Genomic DNA, 26,972 nt, shown 5'->3' on the forward strand with positions numbered 1-26,972 from the left:
TGGATGAGGGCAAGCCTGGGCAGCACTTCCAGACATCAGTTAAGGACTGAGAAGTGAGACTCTCTGAAAAAGACGCAGAACAGAGGAGGAGGTAACAGTCATGAATTACAGACAACGTGGGTGTTGGTCTCTTTTCCCAAGTAACAAGTGATAGGATGAGAGGAAATGGCCTCAAGTTGCACCAGGGGAGGTTTAGATTGGATATTAGGAAAAATTTCTTCACTAAAAGGGTTATCAAACATTGGAACGATCTGGCCAGAGAAGTGGTTGAGTCACCATCCCTGGAGATATTCAAAAGATGTGTAGATGTGGTGTTTAGGGACATGTTTTAGTGGTGGCCTTGATAGTGTTAGATTTATGGTTGGAATCAATGATCTTAAAGGTCTTTTCCAAACTGAACAATTCTATGATTCTATGCAAACAGGCCCAAGGAGTGACATATGCCCCCATGGGTAACTTCTGCTGCCCTTGAATTACCCACTCCCTGGCCTGGTGCTGACCTGTGCCAGCTCCCTTCCTCACATTCTTCACCTGGGGAAGACCAGTCCCTCCTGCATAGTACAGACCAGACCTCCCTCCCCCAAAAGTCCTCCAACACCATATTTATGCACTTTGCAGACTGCATGTCATAATGCCACATCGCAGGGTGTGCAACTCTGCACCTGAGTTTCCTGCTATGCAAATACCTCTCAGGTGAGCCACAGTGTAGGCATTACATGATTTATGACATATTTGAGCACAATAACCCACAGGAAAATAATTATTACTTCCAGTGATGAGTACCACTGAGAAGACCCAGGGCCACAGCAGTGTGGATACACCAGTGAGCTGCTTGGAGTCATCATCCTGCTTGTTCAGTACAGTCCTAACCAGGGTCCCAAATGTCTGAGATACAAAAATACATGAAGTCACTGATTAAGGGGTAGTAACTTCTTGATAATACCTCCAAGGTTAGGAGCTACACATTTGTTATACTTTTCTGAATACTTGGCCAGCTGTGTGCAATGGGCCCAAGAACACATGCATTTCATGTGCAGAGAGAAAATGTGGCTTATTATTCATGTGTCTTATTTCTGTACCAAAGCAAAACTGAGAGTACCCACATACTGTGGGGTAACCCTTCCTCTATGCAGAGCCAGGTCTCGATGTCTGCCAAGTCTCACTTTGTAAATGGGAATGGGAGCGACATGCACACCATACACTCAATGCAATTTCCAGAGCAAACTTATCTTAAAAAATAATTTTACAACCTGAATTTCCTGGAACAGGCCTAAGAGATCAGGAACTATCTACCTCAAGCACTAAACACATGCGTCTGGCTTTAAAACTTAATGAAAATGCCATATTTGTAAGATTTAAAAGGTAATGAAATTTTTCTTGTGTTCACTTTGGGTTTAGAAGTATAGGAGACACTGTTTCATGCTTTACTCTGTGCAACAGTGGAGATTAGAAATCTGTTTTCTATATAAATGCAATCTGATATAATAACATCCATATACCAATGCTGAGGCAAAGTTCTGTACAAAGAGCTATACGTAAGAAAATAAAGAAGGAAGAATAAGAACTGGGCAAGCACATGTGATACAACACAGTTATTTCCAGACTCAGGATTAATCATAGTCTCTGACTCCAGGTTCTGGAATTGCAGATGATGCTAAAGCCTCAAGAGGCCCAAAGTCTCTTTGGTGCTGTTTTTTGCTTGTGCTGTGCAATAACAGCAACAATCCCCCATCACACCTTCAAGGTGCCTGGAAAGCTCCTTGTAGCGTTCAGCAACCAACTGGGTTTATGAAAGCCAGCACGGTTCAGCAACTGCTTCTTTCCAGCTTCTCTTTTTTATAAAGAACAATGCTGTGCATAGTATAATTTTAAACTACTTTTCTTAATTATAGGCTAAAATTAAGTATTTTGGGTTTGCACTGTACTGTACTCTTGGTCCAAGCTCCTGCTATTCTCTCTTCTTGGGTTTTCCCCTTGATATACTTATGAATAAAATAATAAGATTTCAAGCCGTACTTTAAACAGTTGTCCATTAAGTGTGACAGTTCTTGCAGGCCATTTGAAATTACTTTGCACTTAGCCTCTGTCTTCTTGTTGTCACCAAGTCACACAATATACTTTTTTTTTAAAAAGTCCTACTTTAAGTGATTGCAGAGTAAACTGGGTCTCTCACTTATCAGCATATCCTGGATAACGATACAATGCTTTAAATAGCCAGGGAGGCAGCATCATTGGCATGGTTTGAACCCAGAGCCAATGCTCTGAGCTCCACACAGCCACTTGCTCACTCCTTCCCCCTCAGGGATGGAAAGGAGAAAATAAGGTAAAAGGCTCAGGGATCAAGACAAGGACAGGGAGGGATGACTCACCCATTATGGTCATGGCCAAAAGACAGACTCCTTAGGGGAAGAAAAAGAACATTAATTTAGCTTACACACCACCACCACCACCACTTAATTTAGCAATAAAACAGAGTAGGACAGTGAGAAATACAATCACATCTTAAAAACACCTTCTCCCCATCCCTCCCTTCTTCCCAGGATCAGCTTTGCTCCTGATTTCTATAATTCCTCCCTCCCAGCAACACAGGGGAGCAGGAGATGGCGGTTGCAGTCTGTTTGTCAGCCACTGTTTCTGCCACTCCTTCCTCCTCAGGGGGAGGACTCCTCACACACATCCCCTGCTCCAGCATGGGATCCATGATCTTTCTCCAATATGAGTCCTTCCAACAGGCTGCAGCTCTTCACGAACTGCTCCAGTGTGGGTCCATTCCACACGTTACAGTCCTTCCAGTGGTAAACTACCCCAGCATGGCCTTCCCACAGAGTCCCAGCTTCCTTAGGGTGCAGTCACTTGCTTCAGCACGGGGTCCTCCACAGGTTTCAGGTGGGCATCTGCTCCACTGGTGACCTCCATGGGCTGCAGGGGGACAGCCCTGCCCTCTCACCATCAGCTACGGGGGGTCTCAACACCAGCACACCTCCTCCTAACCCCCCTCCTCCTTTCTTCCACTGACCTCAGTGTTTGCATAGGTGTTTCCCTCACAATTCCCACTCCTCCTCCCAGGTTCCCCTTCTTAAATACATTATCGCAGAGGTGCAGCCACTGTCACTAATTGGTTTGTTCCTGGCCAGAGGCTGATCCAGCTTGAAGCTGGGGGAGTTTTGAGAAGCTTCTCACAGGGGTCACCACTGTAGCACCCTCCCCTGCTACCAAAACCCCTACCACACACACACAAACTCAACACAATAACCATTAAACATCTATTTACTTTACACAACCCTATTAATTATCTGCTTGGTAAGAAATACATTACTTTCTGTATAGCATTTATTTCAGTTGTAGCATGAAGTCAAACATAATTTTTTAATATTAAAATTAAAAGGATCCCACAATGGTCCTGACCCATCAATAGTCTTACAGTGGCAATAAGCAGTATTTAATTCCTTGTGCTCTGTCTAGGTCACCCTTTTGGCATTTAGGATTTCTCATTTGAATGGTAAATGCAGCTGGTTCAATAGCCATTGAACATCTACATTATATATACCAGCTCAAGAAGCAATCATTGGCCTTCAGGGCTAGCCCCTTATACAGTGGATGGCCCTATCTACATAGCAGAGCATCCACCCTGGGTCTCCTCTGGGCAGAGGGCCTTAAAATATTACTGTGACTTCCTGTGATTTTTTAATTCCAAGAACTTGAAAAAATATAAGGGTGTTTTCATAGCCTGGGAAAGTGGAGCGCTTCATGCCATGATACTGAAAGTATGTGGTACATGGAGTAAGGCACATCCTGATAGAGATGTGGAGTGCATGAAAATACAAGGCCTGCCAAGACAGTATGGGAAGATCATGTTTGAGCTTAGTCATTGTGAACTGCCCACAAACCATCCCCAGCTTTGTCTCACATGGTATTTTGGAATGTAGAAACTCACCCAAAAGGAGAGACCTAGACTGAAATGCCAGTCACATGGTGTAGAGAATCAGGGAACAGGATCCAGCAGTGAGCTGGGGAGCTATTTGGCAAGGATTATGCACCCAATATTTCTCTTTGTTTAGCTGACAGATCATAAGGCAGCAAAATAATGGCTTGATGACAAGATGAAGCCCCAATGACAAAAATGAGTTTCTTTCCTGAGACCTCAGTATGGCCAGACCAGTCTAAATCAGTGCAGTACATCAGCACCTTCAAGATGCACATAAATATTTCATTACTTGACCTTCTAGGATATTCAGAACAGACTATAAAATAAATATTTTCTGAATGCAGAAAGTGTCATGTGAATGTGGAAAAAGGAAGAACTTGCTTGTCTAGGAACAGCCACATTGCTACCCATGTGCTTGGTAAAGGGAATGAAGCAGCACTTTGTGAGTGTGTTCTCACATAGGTGTGGTTCAGGTGACCAGCTCAGCTGCCAAGTGAGAATATCTCAATAAAGAAAAAAATGCTTCTGTACCAATTATTTTCTCATTCCTTTTTTAAGTGTGTCTGAAGTTGCAAATCACATGCAGACATCAAGTGCTAAGCAAGCTCTGAAGCTGAGTTCACAGTGCTGGAAAGTGTCTTTTGTAAAAATGTTCACCTCTGCAGCCTTTACTATGCTAAATGCAGAAGGTAAAAAGATTACTTTTCTGTAATCTTAAAAGAAAAAGAGAATTTTTATCTGCTTGTTCCTGGCTGAGGATTGATATCGCTTGCAGTTGTAAACCTAGGTGAAGGGCTGTTTGAAGAGCCTGGAAGTTTGAAGGAGACACAGCCTCCTTGTGTGACGCAAATTCAGGTCCCACATTTTTTGCCAGGGTGCCAAAGCCTTCCTGGCCCAACCACCAAGCATCACTGGTGCTCAGCCCTCTTTCTCACAGCCTATGCATAGAGCAAGGAGGTAGCAGACAGCTTAGAGGGAGGCACAGCAGTCAGGGCAGAGCTGAGCATTGCCAATGGCTCTGTCAGACCTGAGCTGGCAGTGTAGAATTTGCAAACTGGTGTTTCTCAAATGAGTTTGATTTTGAACAATTGTTGCAATAATCCATGCCCAGGATGTGAATAAAAAGCATTTTCCCCTCCCCACACTGAAATACTCTCTTTCACAACTCTGTTGGTACAACTGAGTTAAAATTTCCCTTCCTGCCACTTGTCTTTACTCATGGCAATAAATTATTTAATAATACACCAGAAAGTAGGCTGGCTGCATGTCTTGGCAGGAAACAGAGCACAAATGGATGATTCCCATCCTTTTTTTCTAGGGAAAAGTTCTACTTTTTTTAAAACCATCAAGTGTTGTCCCAGAGCCATACAGTGATGTCCAGGTGAGGCCTGGGGGCAGTATCCTCTCTTTTAGCTTGAAAGTCTGAAGACCTTATGGAGAGTCACACAATTTCACAACATGATAGGTTCTAAGGATTAGTGAAAAACTATTTGGTCACTAAAATAAACCCAGCTGATATTCAGCAAGTAGTTGACAACCAATCAATCCTGGGAAAAAAAAAAAAAAAAAAGGAGAAAGAATAAGAGAAATAAAATGAATTGTTGCTGGTTTCCTTCAATGCTTGCAGAAGGGTCTGCAGCTGTTATTGTCAATGACATTGTTAACACAAGTGTATTTCTATAAAAGTGCTCTTAATAGAGTTATTAGTGAGGTGTTTGCATGCCTGTGTACTGGTGCCTGATGGAGTATGCTGTGAGCTGACTGGGGAATTGGTCCTTACCACACCTGAGAGAGTGTGTTGATCCTCCAGCACTACAATATGGAGGACCTGGCAGCATATGGGGACACACATAATTACTGTGTATGTGGACGAGTTTAGAAAGTGTGGGGTGGTGTTGCTTCCCTCCAGGATGGTGGGATGTGTGAAGATGGAGGTCCCTCTGGCAGCCTCTGTGCCAAATCTGTTTCTGCTGTGTCCCAGTGATTTACCTGGGCCTAGGCATGGGTAAGTACTTCCAGTCCCTTTGGCACAGGAATCCTGCATCTATTGCCCACCTATTCTCAATTACATCATAACAATTGCTGGTCATTTTAATAGTGTTATGACTTCAAATCAGGAGAACAACTTGGTTTTGTTTCATTTCACTTTTTCAGTGGGTGGGGTGAATAGCTAGGTATTCCTGATGCAATTGCTGCTTCATGCAAATGTTACTGCTCTGTAATTATGATAATTACAATGCAGAAGAAGGCATTGGAAGCTTTCCTGAGACAAAAATATTTTTTATAATAGCAGGTACAGGAGGAAAACTTTCTCTTGTTTGTTTTATAGAGCAATAACTAGAAAAATCAGTTTTGGAAATAGGAAATTTAACAGTACAACAAATCAAAGGACATATAAAAATGTATCAACAGAATGATTTAAAAAATAGGAGGAACCAAATCATAATGTAACATTGCTTCAATCTGTGTCTTCCATCAGGCACCTTTTGTTTGATTTTAAACTTATTATCAGCCTTACCAGTGTTAGTTGGTATAGCTCCATGAAATTAATGTATGCCAACTTGCAGGAGGACAGTAGTCAGGAAAATCCTGTGGCTTCAATCATCTAACCTTGGTCTCATTGCAGTGATTTGGTTTTACCACCACTAGCAAAAGGGATCAGCATTTTGCCAAGCCAGATACTTCATCAGTATTAGTGGCTGATCTGCTGAGCCTGTGTCTCTCAGATACAAAGCTCATCAGACTGCTTCCATTTCCATCTTCTCTAAGTATCCTTTCTGCAATGCAATAAATAGTTTGTGTTTTACAAGCTGGAGAAGTGGGCTCATGTGAACCTCATGAGTCTCAACAAAGCCAAGTGCAAGATCCTGCATGTGGGTCTGGATAATCCCCAGTATCAATACAGACCGGGGGATGAAGGGATTGTGAGCAGCCCTGCCGAGAAGGACTTGGTGGTACTGGTGGATGACAAGCTGGACATAACCCAGTAATGTGTGCTCGCAGCCCAGAAAGCCAACTGTATCCTGGGCTGTATCAAAAGAAACATGGTCAGCAGGTCAAGGGAGGTGATTCTCCACCTCTACTCTGCTCTCTTGAGACCCCAACTGGAGTTCTGTGTCCAGATCTGGGGCCTCCAGCACAGGAAAGACATAGACCTGTTGGAGTAGGTCCAGAGGAGGGCCACAAAGATGATCAGAGGGATGGAACACCTCTTCTAGGAGAAAGGCTGAGAGAGTTGGGTTTGCACAGCCTGGAGGAGAGAAGACTCCAGGGATACCTTATAGTGGCCTTTCGAGTACTTAAAGTACTTATAAGAAAGATGGGGACAAACTTTTTATCAGGGCCTGATGCAATAGGACATTGGTAGCAGTGTTAAACAGAAAGATGGTCGATTTAGACTAGACATAAGGAATAAATTTTTTACAGTGAAGGTGGTGAGAGACTGGAACAGGTTACCCAGAGGTGGGAGATGCCCCCTCCCTGGAAGTGTTCAAGGCCAGGTTGGATGGGGCTCTGAGCAATCTGATCTAATTGAAGGTGTCCCTGCTCATTGCTTGGGGGGGGGGTTGGACTTAATGGTCTTTAAAGGTCTTTTCCAACTCAAACTGTTCTATGATTCTACCTCTCAGGTTATCTCAGGTGCAAGGTTTACCCTGTGTCTTCAGATAATCCCAGTTGTAGCTAATTATACCCATGACTAATGAAATGGTACCCATTACTAAAATGTCATGTTAACATTAGGAGCCAGAAACATACAACTTCTCAAAAAAATATGTTACAAAGTGACACTGGAAAATGATGGCTATAGGTTTGTCAAAAGATTGCAGAATTGGTCCATAACCGTGGTTCACTCCTGCAAGAATGGTGTTTCTATGACACACTGTAGACAGCATGTGTATTTATTGCGTAGGAGGATTCATTGGTATAAAAACACCACTATAAAGGTTATAGCAGCAATACCAATTTTTAATCATATGTGAGCACAAGTACCATTTTATATCACCTGAATGGAGCTAAAATTGTCTTGCTGTTGAACAGGAATTGGTAACAAAAGTTTTAAAATTGGAACAGCCAATTGTTATTTATCAGTTTGGTCTTTCTCTATTTTTTCCGTATTTTCATTAAATATGCTTGGTAAAAAAAATAAAAAGTTTGTTTTAAATATAACTTAATCAAAAATGTTAGCCCTATTGAAAGTTACTAGAAAACAGCGAAACATGTCATGGTTGAATTTAAGATGTGAATTTAAAGAGTTGCAGCTTGATTCTTCCACAGTGATATGTGAAAGACAGTGGCCTTATTCTGATTTCTGCTCCCATTTTCTGCATTTACCTGGATGGCTTTAAGTTATTTGTAACTTTTAAAAAGCTGTTTAAAATGTCTTTAATAGTTGGACTAAAGTAGCTTGATCATTGTTAAACTTTTTAAGAAGAGACATATGATCATTTCTGTCAGAAGCTTGGCACTTAGTGAACCTCAAAAGCTAATTATTGCTTCGTATGCTCTTCCAAGGGGAAAGTCCTTAATAAAAGAAAAGGAACAGAATTGGGGAGTTTAGGTATACACAATGAAGCAAGATGCGTAGTAATTGATTTGAACAAAAGTGGAAAACTTCCTTTAACTTCCTGACTGCATTCAAAAAGCAAAATTAAAAACACAGCACTTCCTTCACCTGCCTTACCTATTGGGACTACAAGTTATTTGGGGCGAGAGCAGAGTATCACTTACCACATGCAGTTTCAGGATCTGGCTAAAGACCACTTCTGAAGTGATTATTATAAAAACAGCCGCTAGGCCAGGCTCAAAGGGGCACAGGGATTGGGCCTGGACTTTCACAGTTCTCAAAACTTGCCTGAAAAGAAGAGTCTCATATATATTTGGAATCTTTTTTATTCATTCAGACTCTTTTTACAAGCACTTGAGATGTTTATTTTCCCCTTTCTTTCTCTTTTCCCTTCGCCTTTCCCTTCCCTTCTCCCTTCTCTTCACTTTTCCCAATTCTTCCTTTAAACATCCTCACCTCAAGCCTGGCTCAGGTCTTTAAATCCATGATACAACCTGCTTAGTTATGTGAAACCTGGGGCATGAGAGTGGAAATAGCCGGGCTTCACTTCAGAGAATTGCAAAAGGAGAAATTCTTATGCATTTCAGAGCAAAATGAGGACAAAACAGACACTTGAGCAGGTGATGTGCACTGCTCAGTACACACCAACAGCCTGGCTGCCAAATCCTATGGTCTATGGAGAAAAAGCACCCTCCATACATGCATTTCCCATGCAGTGTCAAACGGGGAGCATCAAAAATGTCCATTCCAAGTGATACGAACTTCCCAAAAAAAAATTCAGAAGAAATAAAGATCCTGATATAAGATAATAACGGTTAAGAACATTCAAAATTAAAATGAACCCCCCATCAAGGAACAGCAAAACTAATTAGCCAGCAAGGCCTTCAGTTTGAGAGGGAAAAGACCATCAGACCTGGCCTTGAAGAACTGCAGAGGCTCCCAGGAAGCTTTTGATTTAAGTGAGTAATTACACTGTATCTAGCAGCAAGGTTTAATACCTGAATCCAAATTCACACTTTTAAAATATATAATTAAACTACTGTTTTTAAACACAGCTAAAGCCCTTGTTTGTATAGCAGAAAAGAGTTTTAATTAATTACATAAATAAAATTTGTCAGGAAAAAATATATTGTGAAGCTGATACATGGGGATGTCCACTTTGGTTAACTGAAGTGTTCAAGTAGAAAGCAAGCAAGGAGAGAAAATAGTTTGCTTGGATGTAGCTTTTCTTATACTATTGTGTACAAAGAAAATCCACAGATAGAATTTACATTTTCTTGTTCTCAATTCACAGTTCTTAATGCTTAGGATGACAAAATGAACGGCTTTCCCTATGTTCCCCCCAACCTGGGGTATGTTCCACTACTTGTCATCTTCTATTTGCACAAACCTCCAGCCCAGCATCCCTAAATGGACAATACACCACTTTAGTTCTTTCCACAAACTATTTTATTTGGTTTTCAAGACAATTTCATTCATACCCTAAACCTCAATATTCAGTTAATACTAATACAGTGTTCCTACTGGAAAATTGAAGAAGCTCAAAGAGAGCTCAAACACACGAGACACATTGTAGAATTTCCATATGATCAGAAATGTTTTTCACTCTCTTACCACCTCTGCAGAGGATTTGGAATTATTTTAGTTAATTTCCAGACATCAGGACCTCCCTATATGTAAGAAAAACACCAATTTATTTCAGTGGTTTGCACAGTTCATCTGCTGCTGATGGAAATTCAAAGTACTCAAAAGACAGCTATCTGCAGGGACTCTCCTGCTAATGGTTGTGGGAAGTAAGCAGGGCTGATGATAATCTGTCTCCTCTAATCCTTCTCAGGGCATCATTATAGATCACAGTTTGTTTTTCAGTGAGAAAATGGTGAAGCACAAGCACCAGAGCATGCTTGGCGGCATAGCTAGGTCTCTAAATACCACGTAATTTCACAATCGTTTTCCATACCAGTAGTAGTTTATTCTGCTGCTGGTCTTTTTTAATGTGAGTTTCTGAAGCAGCAACAGGCTGCTTCTTAGTGTTGCCAGGCTGCATCATGCCTTCATCATGATGTGTACTTTCTTGAACACAACCACCCCCCCAAGGACTCATCTGCAGGGATTACCTTGTGTGACAGGGCAGGACACCTACTGTTTATACTCTTTTAGCCTTATTTTATCCCTCACAGGCTTATTAGTTTAGAGGCTTGTCAGTAAAATATGTCAGTGAAGCTGGGAAGAGACTGTAACGGTCTTGAAGATGAAATCAGGCCATTTAATGCCTCCTTCTCTTTCCAGCCACTGACACCTCCTCTGCTGTAACCTTGCGTGTCCTTGGTGCGTGCTCCTTGCTCTGTCAAGCACCGTGACCCTTCATCTAAATGGGAGCCTCTAAAAATACTTCTATTTGCAAGCAGGTAGTTTCTGGAGCCTGTGATAAAGCACATATAACTTAACTTATGATTTTTTTCTGGTCTGCAATTTTTTTTAAAGCATCATGCAGTTAACTGTAAGTACAGAAGCAAAATGATCTACTGTAGGGCATCTTAACCCAAATGCCATAAATCTCAGTGTGGGGGTTTAAAGTTGAGCTGACCTGAGGCTTTTTGATGAAACATTTTTTGTTGTGGACTGCCACTTTGCCAAAATTGTTGGGATAAATAGGTCAATAAAGAGACAAAACTTTCATCAGGATCGTTTCTTGGATTCAGCCCAGAACTTCTCGTCTGATTAAAAAAAACCAAACCAAAATAAAACAAAAAACCCGAAAGTTATCAGTAGTCCTGTGGCTGAAGAAAGTCATCAGGCTTGTAGAATATCCAGGTTCAAACTCATTCCTGCTTCAACTACCTCACTATGGGCTATTTCAAGACAGGTTTCTCTGCCTTTGACCTGACTTCATTCTGAGGTACTTTCCTAGCACAAAACACAGTAGTTCTGAGGCCAGTGCTTTGCTTGTTTGGGGGCCAAGACCTGACACACTGCTTTGTACAACCCAATATATAATGTAGGTACCAAGTCAGTCTCTTATTCCTGACCAGTATTCCTTGCTGGCCCAGCAAATATGAATTGCTTTATACAAAATAGAAAAGATCCAGTGGGAAAGCAACATAAAAGAAGAAGCCCCAGAGCTCAGGTCCTAAGCCTCATGCCACATTCCTTTCACAAACACCTATGAGTTTGCTCATACAAGGAAGAAACATGGAATAAAAACAGAGCAAAATTACACAGGTACATAAGACTCCTTCATCTTAGAGTAGGAGCATTTCATTGTTATTTTTTGTAACATGTTACACTGCTTACAAGATAAATCCAAAATAACACTGTATATAGAGAAGATCTAGATAAGGATGTAGATAAGAGAGAGGAAGAAGAATCGATAGAGATGTCCATGGAGATTTGGCCCTGCTCGGCTGACACCAGCTGACAAAACCACCTGAGTGCTCAGAGCTTGCACCCTGACCAGGGCAGTTTGACACTATGTGCTGAGACTGCTCAGAGGGATGACAGGGCTGTCTCACTGGGCTGGAACCTCCTCTGTCCCCCAGGGTTGTCTGCACTTACACCTCAATACCCTGCTTCCTCATTTTCTTGGCTGAAAAATAAAGCTAGCAACACTTTTCTGACTCCTGTAAGGGTTGTTTCAAGGATGAATGAAGGGACAGAGAAGGCTCTGAATGCTTCATCATTTTACTTGAGTTCTATGTATTACTAACGCTGTTATTAACTGTTTAACATGCACCCACAAACTTGAACTGAACAAAGAATTTTCTGCATCCTGCAGATAGCAGACCTGGATGGAGATGTACAGGAGTGCAGGAGGAGCTGCCTCCAGCAGTGGAGACTGCAGGCTAATATACCAGTTTTAAACATCTTCACCAGTTTATAAACTTATCATCTGTTGGTTATCTATTTTCAGAGAATAAAGTTGTGCTTTTCATGTGTTTCATCTGAAGAAATTTCACTTATTCTACTCAGAGTTGGTTATCATACTCATTTTTTCAGCTTGCACAGATGTTATAGCTGTGATTGTTCACAAGAGTGGAAAAAAAAGGAATGCTGTGCAGCCTACACCAAACATATATGTGAAGTCCTAAAAAAAAAAAATCTAATAAAGCACAAGGCTTTTATTGTGATTTTTACATTTCAATTTTTTATGTGATTTCATTACATTTATATACATTCTGTTTTGATAAATAGAAAATAATTTTAGAAAATCATTTGCTCTTTTAATGAGACTAATAAATTGATGTCCATGTCTGTGAGGGTTTCAATCAATAGAACAGTATTATCATCTAGGACTCAGTAAAATTTTTAGAATATATGTGAACTTCAATTTTGTCTTGGAATATATTTACAGAATATAATTGCTCCTAATGAACCATGAAGAGGAGCTGTACTTTTTAATATATAATTTCTAAGGAGAGGTCATAAAAGGACAGCTATTCTTCTACTTTTGCCTTTAAAAATCTTTTCTGGTTGTCATCAAGATGGCTGAACCATGTTTGTTCAATGTTCTTCACTCTTACAAATAGAGTATTACAAAACAAGAAGGAAGCAGATGATTTGGGCTACTTCATGGGACAATTAATAACAAATTTTCTAGAGATTTATTAGTATACTTTTACTTTCTAAGTATGTACAACAATGTGTAATTTATAGCCTGCATTGTATTTGGTCAATCCCTTATATTCCTCTAGCCCAATTCCAAAATCAGTATATCACAGAAAAAAATCCATTCGGTACTGACATATGTTTTTAATTTTTCCCACTAAAATAGTTTCCCAGGTGGTAGTTCTCCTTCCCACTGTCACTGGTGAATTCAGTCTTTTATAACACATGGTATGAACTTGAAGTGTGAGTTATGCAAAACACCTCATTTAAAACTGCTGCCCTTTCTAAAACAAATAGAAACTTACTGGCCCTCAAAGGCCATGAGTCTGAGTTCTGATTTCCACAGGCAATAAATAGGACCTAGTCCTGGTACCTGTCACAGAAAGGGGATCAGGGCTGCACAGCAGAACCACCAGGTCACAAACTTCGCCGTGAAATCTGGATCCCAGCATGGTATTCAAAAGCATAGAGCTACAGTTTGGTTTGGCCCATTAAATGTGCAGGAGTCAGGAACTTAAAATCCAGGTCCAAAATATATTCAGATTAAGCCCTTGTCTAAATAAGACCAGTCTCCCTGAGAAGTAGAAGAGGATACATGTTTCAGCATTGTGTTTGGAAATGGATGGACAGGAATGGTTTTACCATGGGACACATATGCCAAATGCAAAGATGACAGAGGACCCACTGTTACAGTGCCTCCTGCTCACTCCCACAAAACAGAACAATAGTAATAACAACATTCCCCCTTTCTCTACTTACATGACATAAAACAAGTTTGATCTAAACTGAGTTGTCTGTAGGTCAGGGACAGGAAGATGCATACATAGACATGGATTATTCCTCATGCAAACAGACTCCAAATTACCTCTGACAAAGGCAGCACACCAAACTGGTATTTAAAGTCTGAAGCTTTAATTTTATTCATGGACTGTGGTCCCCATCCTCCTCTATGGCAAGGTAATTTAGACAATTTGTAAATACAAGTAATTAAGCAGGTGTAAATAGCACCATGGAGCATTTAAGTGTGCTCTTTTCCACTGAGAACAACATAGTTAAATGAAGTTGTTAATTTTGTCATTTGTAGGAATCAAGCATTACAGATACATACTAACACATTAATTAAATAGTCAAGATTCTGTCATCATGATTTGATTCACAATATTTCACTTGAGAACAATCAAGATTTATCCACAGATACACAAGCATATTAAATGGAGTACTGAAATGATTATGTAAAACCCAGTCTAGAAGAGAGATACTCACTTGCCAGATCTGCATTATCTGGATAGGCAAATGGAGGCATTTTTCTAACATATTTCTTTAGCCAAGCCACTTGGCCACAGCCAAAATGCTCTATCAATATATGGTGTAGGAAGCTTAAAGCAGCATTTGCAGATGATATTCGCATATTTGATCATGATATGTTAGCTTCAATAAGGAAACTTAAATTAGACACTAACATTATTACGCTGGTTGGGAGGCAGCTATAGGATTCAGGAAGGCCATGGTGTGTACAGGTGCAGAAAGGTCAGCCCACATGTTCACACATCCACTTGCATCACGCACAGTCCCAACTTCACAGGAATGAGGTGTGCTTTTTATTTCAAGAGGAAGCTTTGCTCCGGGTGGAAGCACAATGGCCAGTCACTGGCACCTGAAAGCAGCAGGGTTTACCCTGCATCTCAGCCAGCCAGCAAGATGGTAGAACCAAAATCAGGTGGCTGATACCACCTGCCAACTTCAGAGCAGATCACCATCCTGAGATTATGCATAGACACACCATGCACAGCCCAGCACACTGAGTCCTTTGGCAACGTAGCCATGGAAAAACTCTGGTTGGGGATCATGCACTATTTTAAGCATGTGATATGTGTCTAAACAACCAGGCCACTGAAGACAGAAGCACCTTTGGGCAAACTCAGTTGAAGAACTTTATGTGCCTAAAGGAGTTTTTAAAATAAAATAGCTCCTTGTGATCTAATCAGGCTTAGAACTTGGAGCTGGACTGCTCTCCTGAATGCTGGCACCCAAATTGTGTCAATGATGCACTGGGGGCCCATGTATGAATTCCTATATCTTAGCCTGAGCCTTAGCTTTTGCTCTTCAGAGCCTTCTATTGGTTCAATAATTTGTCTCTCTGAACCTGTGTCTATTTGGCTTCTAAGGTTAATTCTTCTCCTGCAGGGTGGAGGAATTCTTTATAAGCAATAAGCCTCTTATTGGAGTCCTCAGAGAAGATTATCACATCCACAATGAGAGACAGACAACATTTTTCCAACATACGCTTCATCTGGAAGTGTAACTGGAAAAAAAGTCTGCTTTAAAGGAGAAGCTATTTGTCAGACAGAGGCATAGCTTATAAAAACAGAAAGAAAAAAAAAATAAATAAAAGTGTCAGGAAGATTTTTGCCAAAGTTTTCTGTTGCAGAATTGAAAAGTGTGTGCACTCTCCACATGGGTTTCACCTGTAGCCTTACCAGCTGTGATATGGTAAGAAAGGATTGGAAGTGCTACTTTTCAAGAGAAAGTGTTGTGTTTGGAAATCATTGTCAAGCATGTAAAAGGGAATGTGTTAATTATAAAAATTAAATATGTATTACTCTTCTTCTTCACACTCTCTTACTATTTCTCAGATCTACAAAAGCTGGAAGAGAGTTAAAGTTTATGAGTGTGGGAAAAGAAAAAGCCATTTTTCATGGTTTTATCCTTTGTTCACAGAAAAAAATAAAATTCTACATGGAAAGTAAACCTGAGAAAATCACTACTTTTCCAGTTCTGCCTGTGCATGATACAGAAAAAACAGATTAAAGGAACTGCCAAAAGTTTCAAAGTCAACAGCAGAGTAAAAAATAGAAACTCATTTTATCTGACTTTACCTCTCCCTAGTATTCTTATTGCTGTCTCTTCTACAAATCAAACACCCAATTTCCAAAATGTTCCCTGATGCTGAGTAAGAGCAGGACCTGGCAAAGGTGGGAAAGTATCCTGAAGAGTTCAACAGATGGAAGATTCCTCTTTTTGAATCATCCTGAAGCTGTAATTGAAGATTTCATCAAAACAATTTTCCAAACTGACACTTTGCAGCTTCTAAATTGCCATGGCAAATCCAGGTTAACTTTTGCCTGTGACTTTTTGGTCTTTTCCTCCAGCTAAACTCTTCAGTCATATTTCCATAGCTTCATATTACAGACCATACACTTTCTTGCAACGTCTACTCTGGCTCAGGAACGAAGTTCCTTTGTACAGGCACATCATTCACATTGCTATTCCTCTAGCAGCCCTCATCAGCTCAGAAAACCACACAGCTGCTTTCTTTTCCATGTCCAGCCCTTTTCACTTACCTTGCGATAATTGTAAGAAGGGCTCATATGGAAAATATAACTGTTCTGAAACCTCAGATGCAAAAATCTCAGTGGAGAATCTCAGGAAAGAAGGAAGAAATCCCACAAACACTCAGATAAAATGACACAAGCCTTTCAAAGGGATTTGTCTACCATTAAACTAGAGCATAAAATACTGTGATTCATCCTTCCATTGGACAATGTCCTCATTGCTGCTTTGCTTTGCCAATGTCTCAGCCCAGTCTTTTGGGAAGAGGGATAATCATCAGAGAGAAGGTGTGTCCAGAGAAGCAGATGATACACTGGCAGCAAAGAGGTACCAAGAGCCAATTGACAGCATTGGTGTACCTAAATGAGCTATTAGTTTTGGCAGACCATAGTGTCTTGCTCGCTCTCTCAGAAATGTTCCCAGGTTAAATTATAGCCAGATGGCGACAGTGTGAGATGACATGAGAAGATGTTACCAAGACAAGGTTAATGACCTGTCCCATGAGCTGCTCATCTGAGTCTCTTTGCCATTGCACTACCTCATTAAAATGAAATGGGTCCCCAAACAGAGGGTAGATACACTAAAAGTCACAGTAAGAAATGAGAATGTAGAAATGGGGAGAAAAAAGTACTCATTGTCATTATTATGTTCAGTATATTAATGTGAGTACACAGTATTTTCTGCATATGTAGGTTGGATGCGGGACCTGAAAACCTGGCAAACCAGATTTTCTCTGTAAGTGCAGCAAATAAAAAAAAAAGATTCACCTTTTCTAAACATTAGACTGTAGCTCTGTATACAGTTTAATGATGGATTACACATTTTAACTGCACTGCCCAAGGAGCCTTATTGCTGATCCGCAGTTTTCAGAGCATCCTCCTTGCTCCCAGGTAGAACAAGCTGTGATCTACTGCCATCAAATTCTCTTAATTTTAACAAGATAAATAGGGTTTCTGCAACTTTGACACTCTCATTATCTTATATTTTTAATATGTTATGTGCAATTTTTTCAATCTTGATGACAATGAAATATTATATAATATATTATTATAGTTTTTCTCAGTGCATTGTGTCTAAAATTACACCACTGTGCTTTTAGATGGTTGGAATAAAAAGAACAAGCTGCCTGAAGCCACACGTGTTAATTATGATGTGGGGCAGAAATATTAACCAATAGAAAGAGATAATAGCCCATAGAAAGAGATAATAACCAACATTAACCTATAAAAAGGAGGAGAGGAGTCGAACCTTGTGATAGATACATGCACAAACACAATTATGAAACCTATCTTAAAAAGGAATGGGGGGAAGCTTCATTACTCCAGCATGGGCTGGAAATAGGACAGGTTGCTTCAGGAACCTTGACCAACAAACCAGTCAACTCAAAAAGCTCTCCAGTGAAAAATAACTTAGATTGAAAAGTCAATTATCCTTTCACACAAGCTGTCTTTGATGCTGGAGGGGAATTTTAATGACTTCTTGTGGGTTTCTCTTTTTGTAACTGAGAAGAAAGCAAAATCACTGCTGTCTTGTAAGTTTTTCGGTGAACTTCCTCTTTTATCCTTAAATATCCTATAGCAATCTCTCTGAATCTGTGGAAGTAAATGCAGTTTAACTAGGCAGGCCTCTCCATCAGGCCTTGTTATTTCTCTACAGAAGGGTGAAGGGGAAAATCCTAGATTGCCAATCACCCTCTGGAAAATGGTGTTCTCAAAATCTTCAGGGAAATTCTCCACTGAATCTTCTTATTGGCAAATGATACAAATTTCCTGATGAAGAAAGCTGCTTTACTCAACATGTGTGCTAGTCTTGGCAGCTTCAGTGAGTAAACTTGGTGCTGGCATCATCATGAACAAACCATTTCTCTTGTTCTCTGACACTCTTCCTCCTCCTGCCTGACAGGGTGCACGGACAGATGAATCATCGTTTTTATCCCCACACAAAAACAGCATGGGCAACTTGCATAAGGATACTGCAATGATCACTTATGCATTATCAGGACACTTAATTCCAGCCTAAGCAACAAAGTCTCTGCTCCTAATCCAACGGAAGTCTTTTGTTCAGTCATGGACCCCACACCAGACACGCTGTTAGCAGGTTCCCTGAAGAAGTGGATGGTTTGGATGCAGCTGAGTGAGATTTGGGGGTTTTGGAGGGTGGGGAGGAAAACACTTGCCTAAGCAGATCTATCTGCTGAAACAAGCAATTCTGTCTACTATGCTAGAGTGATCAATGAGATCCTGAACTATAATTTAACACAGCTGCCAGGTTTTCAGTGGCATAGATTTTACAAAATACCTGTTTTTCTTCAGGTAAGGAAACACACTTGCATCAGGCAAGAAGTCTTTTTCCTGCTTAGCAAATTTTAAGGTGAAGTTACATTTTTATGAACTTTAACAATTCAATGAGTGACTATCCTCCAGGCAGTGTGACCATCTTGGAGCTGCACAACCTGATCTCCTGAGTGCTCCCTAATCCACACTAATGCAAAGTCAGCAGGATTTCAATTCCAACAGGGCTGGTATTACCTTTGTACTGGACCAAACTGGTAATTGATCAGCCATCCACAGGAGTGTCTTTTTTTTTTTTGAATGCTTCCACTGGATTCATAAAAGATCCAACAGTGATCTGAGACAACCTTTGGCTTTCCATAGAAGACTCCAATGTTGCACAAGGAAAGAAAAACAAAACACATGATGATGAGCATTAGTTCAGCACTTGGAGCGCACTGACACACACAGACACTTGACTAGGCAATGAAATTCAGTGAGGAGACTTACTCTTCTAGGCTCTTTAGAAATGTTGTGGTTTGAGCCTACTCAGCAGCTAAACGCCACACAGTTGCTCGCTCACCCACCCTCCCCCCACTTGGGAATGGGGAGGGAATCAGAAGGGCAAAGGGAGACTCGTGGGTTGAGATAAAAACAGTTTAATAGCAGTGACAGAATAACACGCTGACAGCAGTATCAACAGGTAATGTACCATACAGCTGCTCACCACCCACCGACCAACACCCACCTGCTCCCAGCTGGTGATCCCGAACACAAAGTCACAGCAGCCACACTCCCAGAAGTGAGAGCCTCTCCTGGCCCACTCCTGCCTTTATATAGTGAGCACAAGGTCACATGACACAGACTATCGGCCAATCGGGGCCCAGCCCTCCAGCTGTGCTCCCCCCGCCCCCGCACACAGGTGAGGGCACTGGGGCCTGGGGAGCCCCTGGGGTCTCAGGGGGCTGCAGCTCCTCCCGCTGCCAGACCAACGGGAACTCTAGGCCAGCCCCAACCAGGACAAGGAAGAACTCAGTCTGCAAAGTCATATTTTAGGTAATAAAAATGTGGGTTCGGGAATGTTCAGTCAGAGCATGATCCTGAGTGTGAGACAGGGCCCTGACTAATCTGTGTCACCTCCACATCAAAAGGCTTCAAGCAGTTTTTCTACTTTCACCAAAGGAAGAGCTATTGTATCACCTGCAGCTCAAGCTCTTTTAGAACGTTTTGTATTTACAGTCAAAAAGTCAAAATTAGTTACAAAACAGTGAGTACAATGCTGGAAAGAATCTCTTAACCATGATCCAAAATCCTGTCTTCAGTCAGATTTCACTCTTACCTGATATGATTTTGACAATTTGTCTTCATTTCTCCAGGGTATTTTGTTTGTGTAAATGAAAAACACAGAAAGGTGCTCAGTTATTTTAAACATTTTTGTTAAGTGAAACATAAAAAAAGCTAAGTGGGTGAGAAAACAAATTATTTAAATCAGCCGTGGAAGGAGAAACCCCTTTTTACTATCACTCTTATGTTTCTACAGAACGATGATGGATTTTTATTTTTTTACATATTGCGTATTCTGTTCTTTTCCAAGTTTCTTACAAATTTAAGAACATAGGAAATCAAGGAAACAAAGTATTTGCTTTGGTTAATTTTATTTTGTGACTTCATCCCACACAATGTATTTCCTTTGTCCAGTGCTTCCATAATCCTATTTCAAGTTAATGAGGAGTGATTACAGTAAATACTAAAAAGCCTGTCTTTTCAAAGCTTTCGAACGGAACGTTTGGCTCTGTACTCTTTCCAGAGTGTCATGTAAATGGAACAGAGTACCAGAGACTTCCCTCATCCCTTCAAAGGGAGAAGGGCTGGATTTTGGATATGAGAGTCTTTAGGAATAACAGATTAACTGGCTACGTGTGTTCATCACAGAAGGTCAAATCAGTGTTCCAAATAACCACCAGACATGTTAGCATGCTGATGATTTAAACATGTTTTTCCAGCATAATTAAGAAAGTATTTTTTGGGAGACCTCATCACACTGTAACTGTCTCAGTAATTTGCCATGCAGCCTGCAGTACCCATTTTTAATTCCAGGAGTAGTTAGATATCTCCTGGGACTTACCCTGAATATATTTTCTTGTTTGTCCCGTATATTTCTTCAGATAGACTCTCTTGTCAGGGAAAGTGTGTTAGAAACATGATTGATAATTTTTGCCCTTTAGAATTCTACAGTAACATGATGGCTAAGAAATAAATTGGCCTCTGTAGTCATCTATTCCCAATTCTCTCTTTAATAATTATCACTTATGCTACTACTAGTTAATAATAAAACTGAATTAAATATAAGGTGGCTTCTGTTAGCAGGGATCTAATATCAGCTTCCCTGAGGCAAGGAACAAGCACTGTGTTAAGCAGGCTGGCTACACTAGGAAATGGTCCAAACTTACCCAGGCCTGCAACCAGCCCAAACCTTAACATTTAAAATATTTTGTCCCTCCCTGTGTAACTATTTCTCTCTCTCTGAAGAAGGGGATTTTCTCTATCAGGTTGTGGTCTGTGAGCTCACCCATCAAGGGTTACTTAATATTTCTGGCAGAAGTGGCTGTGTGCTCCAGGCTGTCCCAGTGCTTTGGGGATCACTCAAAGGAGAGTTTCCAAGCAAGAAGGTGAGTACCATAGTGATAGGCAAAGGAGAAGCAGCATGGTGGGTGGTTCATGTAATTGTGTAAGATTGAATGCTTTTGTTTTTTTCAACGGGACAGAGAAGTGTGAAAAACTAGGCAGGTTATGATTCAAAACACCTAAATTGAGGAGTCAGCATGTGGATGTCTGCGTGTGCTTCCAAATTTCCATTACAGTCAACACAGATCCAGACTGTGATTCAGATCCTTAAACATAAGTGTCTAGAGCCATCTGAGATGCCCTAGGACACCCCACAGGCCCCCTACATTTTATGTGTCATACATATGAAATTCTCATGTTTCAGGTACCCTAAAGTATCTCAAAAGGCTCCAGGCACCTCTTCTGGTCACCTGAACTGAGCTGCATACGCCTGCAGGCACTCACACATGGACACTGGGATGGAGGGCTCAGTCTTGAACTAAGCCTGTCTGGGATGTGTTGTGCTGCCCAGAGTAGAGATGGAAACAATGGGACATGAGTTGTTAAGTAACTATCTTAATTCATAGAAATGACTGACACAAAATCTTGTGCGGAACCTCGAACTGGTGCAAAGCTTTCCAAGTCCCAATCAGTTTTATCCAGTAAGTGGACAAGGATAGCTACCAGGTGGTTAGAAATTCATAGTGTTGCTCAGCAGATACCAGAATGGTGTGCAAAAAGTGAAATATTAGAAAGGCATGACTTACTGGTCCTGATCTTGCAGATACAACCTTTTATGGCTACCTCATCTTCTTTCATGGATCTTTGAAGTTAATAATTTCTTAACATGTAGCAAAACCTAATTTTTTATTGTTTTCTGTAATTTCAAAAGAATTCAGACCAGAGGAGATGACAGTGCAATTGGAATGGCACACTTCTACACTTCTTCTGTACAGCTTAACAAATTCCCTTTTGTGTACTACCTAAGCAACATTTTCCACAGTTTCATTTGAAATTTCTTTCTATTTCAGTTGTAAACAATTGCTTTAGCAGTCTGAATATCCAGGAATATCTGAGTATCCAGGAAACTACAGGCCTGTCAGTCTAACCTTGGTGCCAGGGAAGGTTATGGAGTAGATGATCTTGAGTGCTGTCACATGGCATGTACAGGATAACCAGGTGATCAGGCACAGTCAGCACGGGTTTATGAAAGGCAGGTCCTGCTTGACTAACCTGATCTCCTATGACAAGGTAACCCGCTTAGTGGATGAGGTAAAGAATGTGGATGTTGCCTACCTAGACTTCAGTAGAGCCTTTGACACCATTTCCCACAGCATTCTGGAGAAACTGGCTTGGACAGGCATACTGTTCACTGGATATAATACTGGCTGGATGTCCAGATCCAAAGACAGGTGAACAGAGTTAAATCTAGTTGGCAGACAGTCACAAAAGGTGTTCCCCAGGACTCAGTATTGGGGCCAGGTGTTTAATATATTTATCAGTGATCTGGACGAGGGGATCGAGTGCACCCTCAGTAAGTCTGCAGATGACACCAGGTTGGGTAGGAGTATTGATCCGCTTGAGGGTACGAAGGCTCTACAGAGGGATCTGACGGGCTGGATCAATGGGCCAAGGCCATTTGAATGAGGTTCAACAAGGCTGAGTGCCGGGTCCTGCACTTGGGTCACAACAACCCTATGCAACACTACAGGCTTGGGGAAGAGTGGCTGGAAAGTTGCCTGGCAGAAAAGGACCTGGGGGTGTTGGTCAACAGCCAGCTGAATGAGCTGGCAGTGTGCTCAAGTGGCCAAGAAGGCCAAAAACATCCTGGGTTTTATCATAAACTCTTGTCAGAAGGACTAGGGAAGTGATTGTCCCCTTGTACTTGACGCTGGTGAGGCCACACCTCAAATACTGTGTTCAGTTTTGGGCCCCTCACTGTAAGAAAGACATTGAGGTGCTGGAGCATGTCCAAAGGGCAGCAAAGCTGGTGAAGGGTCTGGAGCTAAAGTCTTATGAGGAGCGGCCGAGGGAACTGGGGCTGTTTAGCCTGGAGAAAATGAGGCTGAGGGGAGACCTAACCACTCTCTACAACTACCTGAAAGGAGGTTGTAGCAAGATGGGTATCAGTCTCTTTTCTCAACTAACAAGCAATTGGACAAGATGAAATGGCTTCAAGTTGCACCAGGGGAGGTTTAGATTGGATATTTGGAACAATTTCTTCACTGAAAGGGTTATCAAGCATTGGAACAGGCTGCCCAGGGAACTGGCTGAGTCACCATCCCTGGAGATAATTAAAAGACGTGTAGATGTGGTGCTTAGGGACGTATTTTAGTGGTGGCCTTGGCAGTGTTAGGTTTACAGTTGGACGCAATGAGCTTAAAGGTCTTTTCCAACCTAAACAACTCTATGATTCTATGAAAAAAAATTCAAAATATGTTATTTGTGATTGTCTTTTCAACTCTTCCCTAGTATTTCTCAATGAATCAACTGTGTAAACATGTACAGTTATTTTGGCAGCATGTCATATTAAGTCCTGACTTTTGGCTTTGACAAACATTTCTGTATTATTCAATTTGTTTTGGTAGGATCTATTTTAGTTTACTAGCTCAATTCACAAATGGCTTTTGTGAAGATCAGTTTTATAGTCTCAGTAGTGTCTTTCATAAGTAAGCTGCCGAATTAATAAAAACGACCCAAATTAAGAATACATTCTTCTATTTCAAAATGTCAACAATATAGAGTAAAAGCAGCTGACAATAAATCTTTGCCAAACCTAAGTAAAAAACAACAACAAAAAAGGCATATCATAACATCAGCCCGACATTTTACTGCAAATATATTCTTGTTGGAAGCAGCCAGAGAGCTGCAAGGTTTGGTGAGTTCCAGTTTGCTTCACTGACATTTAATGTCCTGTTTGGAATTCTCTGTGCCCCATGATTTCCACTTTTTTTTTTTCTTTTTTAACAAGTCACCTAAAGTTCCCATTTACCTCCTGACAATATTCAGACAATCCACTTCAACGTTTTAGACAGAACTTCGGTGTAAATTTTAGCATAACCTGGAAAATTAAGTGACCACCTAGACTAGGCATTGATATGTGCAAACCTGACCGTACAAGTTAAGGAGCCAGAAACCAGCTCTTGCCAGAAATTTGTTGTGACCTGGGAATAATGCAAGGAGTTGCTTTAACTCCCAAATGTTTAACCTTAACCCCAGAAATGGCATGCTGACAGCCTAAGCTAGAGCCCAAAGAAAGCACAGACATTATGGGTGTTTTCATTCCTCAAAGGTGAGCCTGGGGAGGAGATTTCAGCTCTCTCTGATCTCCACACCATCAGCCTAACGCTCTGAAGCACTATGGTGTGGTGTGACTTCCATCTCATTAGGTTCTCCTGCTGTGATCTGTGCATAGGCACCTTGCTTCAGAGACAAGGAAGGTGGCTGCTGGCATACATGCCCGGTGGGCAGAGTGCTTAGCTAGAAGCAGGAAGGGGGATGCAGATCTCCTCCAATTCAGGAAGAGGTAGAAACTGAACCTAGATCTTCAATTTCATGATGTCAATACGAAAAAGGAGATGTCATTGCTGAGCAGGCTTTAAAATGAATGAGTTCTGCTCAGCTGAGACCCCTCTGAGAAGGTCCCATGCACTGGACTAATCTTGTGCTCAGCCCTAAGGAATTACCAAAGGTTGAGCAAGAGATCAGTCACCCCTGACTGCTCAGAGGTTGTTCCTACACTTTCCTGTGGCTAGGTGAAATGGTCTGGCCATCTCCATGCAACTAAACATGATTAGCCTTCAAAGTAGGGTGGCTGCATCCAAGCCATCTTTTGGAATGGTCCTCAATGCCAGGGATGGCCCCAGCAGTTTAACCACAAAGGCAGTTATGGTCCAGCATGTGCATCCAGGACTTGGTACTGCTCTTACCAGCATGGCCACAGTCTGCAGTTTTGACTGGCCTGCTCCCCTGATGAATAGTTACTGCACTCTGAAACTTTCTGATATACAACTGAGCAGATTAAAAAAAAAAAAAAAAAACAAACCAAAAAAAAGGCTGACTAGCTGACAGACAAGCCTGGTTTCACTAGCTCTGCAACTGCAGAAAGCAAAAGAATGAGGGATGGGAGCTGGCAAGATATTATCCTTAATAAGCAATATGTTACTTGTCATCACAGAGACCAAAGCTTCACTGCTTGAGGCTGCTCAGAAGATACAGCTTTTCTGTGTGGTTTGGCAGCTTCATGCTACTGGCATGAAATCACCCATGAGTGTTGGCACAGAGAACTTGAGAAAGGGAAAACTTTTACCCCCTGAAATTTGATTATGCAGAATGAAACGAGACTAAAGAAGATGAAAACAGAGGCTCAAGATAAGCTTTTAGCAGAAAACCATTAAAAATCAAGAAAAACTTTGTCTTTAATGCAGTCTGGGGAAAATTTTAAATTAATACCTAACATCAAAAAAAATACTATCCCTTTAAGTGAGGTCCTGCAATGCTGGGAAACCTCATCTTCCAGCCAGTAAGTAAGATGCATATTACTTCAAAAGCCTGGAGAAAGAGAATGTGCCCGAGTAGTGATGGACACAAAGGGAGGCTCTCCACCTGAGAGTCCTTTCAGAATTGGACTCACATATGAAGAAGTTGCACAATTAAACTTGAACAAAGCATTAATTTGATAATGACAAAGTGCCAAGTCTGTATCAAATGCCCCAATTCCCATCACTTAGCAATAAATCAAAATGAAACTATGAGAACTATGAGGACAGACGGTAAAATTACTGATAATACAATTGGCACAATGAAGAGCGTTTAATAATACCTGTTGAAATAATACCTAATAATAATACATCCAATAAGATGGGCTGTACTATGCAACACATTGCATTTCTGGTCTTTAGGAACCGCTGTGAACTGCTTGACAACGACAGCCAATAGCAGGCATTTCTAGTCCACAGCACACAAACTCATGAAGTTCCATAGATTGCTTCTCAGACACAGGGAAGTTAGAGTAGCTTCCTTAAGGTCATTACAGTGTGGTTGTCAGTGCCAGGAAAGAGGGTATTTGGATTAAATTCTTTTTGCCAAGGCATAGCTTGCTTGTCCTGAAGTCACTGGTGGTTACTTCCAAACAGTGAAATGAACACAGGATCGATTGCTGTGGGAATTACACTTAAACAGTGTTTCCAAAGTGTTGATGCTTTGGGGAGGGGGAAAGTCACCCTTATTCCAGATTGTAGACGGCAGTTTTGAGCCATGTGTAGTCCAAGAATTAAATAAAAATCTGTTTAGCAAACAGGGGATTTAATCTGGTGGGTTTTGACTAGTTTGTTGTGCTCTGTCACTTGTATGCTCACACTGCAGTAAAAGAAATGTTTTGGTCTGCTTGTGCCACTTCTGCTCACAGTGAAAGCAGAACCAGACCTAGTAGTCAATCCTTTTACTGTGAAGATCAATGCACTTTATCTTGATGTCATATACAAAAAGCATGAATCAATCTCATCACTTAAACTAGGAAAACACTTGCGTTTCGGTGGCCTTGCAGATGAGAAGTTTACATTTCGTGTTTTGTAAATGTAAAAAATTCAAAATGCAGAAATGGTCAAATGGAAGTAATCAGTTTTACATCTCAATACATTTTCTGTAATGAAAAATCAGCATTATTGATCTAATG

This window comes from Tyto alba, unplaced genomic scaffold, assembly GCF_018691265.1.
Source record: "Tyto alba isolate M040663 unplaced genomic scaffold, T.alba_DEE_v4.0 Super-Scaffold_40, whole genome shotgun sequence".
NCBI classification, from domain to species: Eukaryota; Metazoa; Chordata; class Aves; order Strigiformes; family Tytonidae; genus Tyto; species Tyto alba.